The sequence below is a fragment of the Palaemon carinicauda genome, chromosome 10 (assembly GCF_036898095.1).
Source record: "Palaemon carinicauda isolate YSFRI2023 chromosome 10, ASM3689809v2, whole genome shotgun sequence".
NCBI classification, from domain to species: domain Eukaryota; kingdom Metazoa; phylum Arthropoda; class Malacostraca; order Decapoda; family Palaemonidae; genus Palaemon; species Palaemon carinicauda.
In genome coordinates this window covers 26,239,186-26,241,685 of record NC_090734.1, presented here as the reverse complement: position 1 = coordinate 26,241,685, position 2,500 = coordinate 26,239,186, and positions in this window count along the sequence as shown.

Sequence of the window (2,500 nt, the reverse complement as noted above, 5' to 3'; positions counted from 1 at the left end):
CGATAAAAAACACTGTTATATAGATGTTATCATGTATGTTCAACTTATCTGGGGTTTCATGAGAGAGAAAATTTCTAAAATCATTTTTATTAACATATATAATATATACATATATATATATATATATATATAAATATATATATATATATATATATATTTATATATATATATATATATATATATACTGTTTATATAAATATATATAAATATATATATATATATATATATATATGCATAACAAATGACAAGATGGCAGGTGTGAAAAAAAATGTGTTTTATTTATGGATTTTGCCAAAAATAGGAAATATCCGCGACGCCCTTTATCTATGAGGAAACCTTAATACTGGTTTGAGGCACACCGTATTGAGATGAAAATATGCAATGGCTACGAAAAAAAAAAAAAGAGTGAAGACATCACAAAAGTAAAAAGGGAAATTTAGCAACAAAAAAAGGAGTCTTTAATCTTTTTAAAGCATAATTGCACAGAGTGAATTCTTCATAAGCTGATATTTCATAAAAAAAGATATTTCCAATATAAAGAGCCCAAATGGTTTTAGATGAGAAATTAACGGGAGATTGGCTGTTTATAAGAGTAATAAAGCGACCACTAAAAGACTTTGATTACAGAAGGCACAGGATGTTTGTGGTACTAATGGAAGTTTACAAAGTCAAGTGAATGACGGCACTGACAGGGAGAAGATATAGCAAGTCATGGGACTGAAAACGTAACAAATGATAATATTCGATGATTGCAGAAATTATCGTGTAGTCAGAAAAAAATCTTTCGTAAACCTTATGCTGACCAACAGTGGTTTAAGTAGAGGATAATAGATATATGAAATCCGTTTATTATATATCTTTTTCATAGATATAACTTGGCTTATTATTATTATTGTAAGGACAGTGAGACAAGCGTCACCAAGATCAACTGATACTTTATTCGAATGTGCACGGAAGTATGATTACAAGGTGCGGACGGAAAGGTAGGATGACGTTGGCGCCAAATCAGATTGAAGTGCCCGCCAAAATATATGTGTTTTCTCACACTTACAAATATATGAATTATGGGTCAACAGAAACATGTTATGAAACGATACATATATCAAATGTAGCTCTGGTAGAGCGGAATATATATACATAGGAAACCACAGTGTGGCGAAGAGAGAATTTAAATAAATAAGTAGTTTGTCGATTTTCTGGACGACGAAGGGATCGGTGTCCTTACATTATTATTATTATTATTATTATTATTATTATTATTATTATTATTATTATTATTATTATTATTATTTTGATTTCTTAGAATTACAATGAAATCAACTTGTTATATATGTTTCCATAATAAGGCGTAAATATAATCTCGTTAATAATTATATATCTTTTAAACATCCATTTCAAATATATACAAATAAAAGAAGTGGACGGTAAGATTATATCTTAATTTTTTCAATGCCCTAGGAGCTCTGAAAAATTCTTCACTTATAATTATATGTTATAAACTTAGGATCCTTTATTAGGATTTCCATTTTTAATTATACCAATAAAAAAACTAGTCAATTGAGTTGAAAAAAAAAATTTAATACTACTAAAATCAGCCTTGATTTTATTGCTGACTTTGACCGGGATAATCATGAGTCCCTTTTTTTCAAACTTTAATAGATACATAGTGAATTAAGATATGGGATATATGGTGTTCTTCAGTGTGCCGTACTCTTCCCGATATTTTTCATACTCTATACACATGACAATTAAGTAATTTGGCCTGGAAAAAGAAGCACTTTGCATGTGCAAATAATTTTACTCTCTATGCAATAATTTCCTTCATTGAAATGTAGAACTATTAAGGCAGAATCCTTTGAATGAGATCTAGCTAAAATCAGGGTATGTTTCAAGTTGTAAATTATGGGGCATGAAGATGAACGCAAACAAAACTGTGAATAAGAATGTAAGTAGGTCGAGGACAGAGGTCCAACATCCAGATCTTTGTTTTTACGATGTCTTTTTTAACTATACACGACGCATTTCAAATTTTATGTATGATGCTTAATAGGTTATTTACTATTTAATACACAGTCGGTATTTATCATCTTCAATTAAACAAAGAAAAAAATATAGTAACTGGGATTCAATTTTTTAGCTTTTCTGTGATTATTTAATCCTTACGAAATGTTTCAGTGCATTCATCCTGTCTTGTTTCGAGTATTGTTCGGCAGTCTTGTACTCAGCTGCTGACTCTCCATCATGAATAGTAAGTAACTTATGATCTATCGTATTTCTTAATTATGATCTGCATATTAATCTCCACCACCGTTACTCCGTTAGTTCTTTGAGCATGTTACATAAGATTTTTCACAATTCCCATTATCCTTTGCACTTAGATCATCAGAGACTGTACCATTCTTTACGTAATACTAGGTATAGTGTTAATTTTCCATCATAAGCATAATACTACTCAATATTTTAAAAGTTTTAATCATGTTGTGGGTATATTGTTGAATAA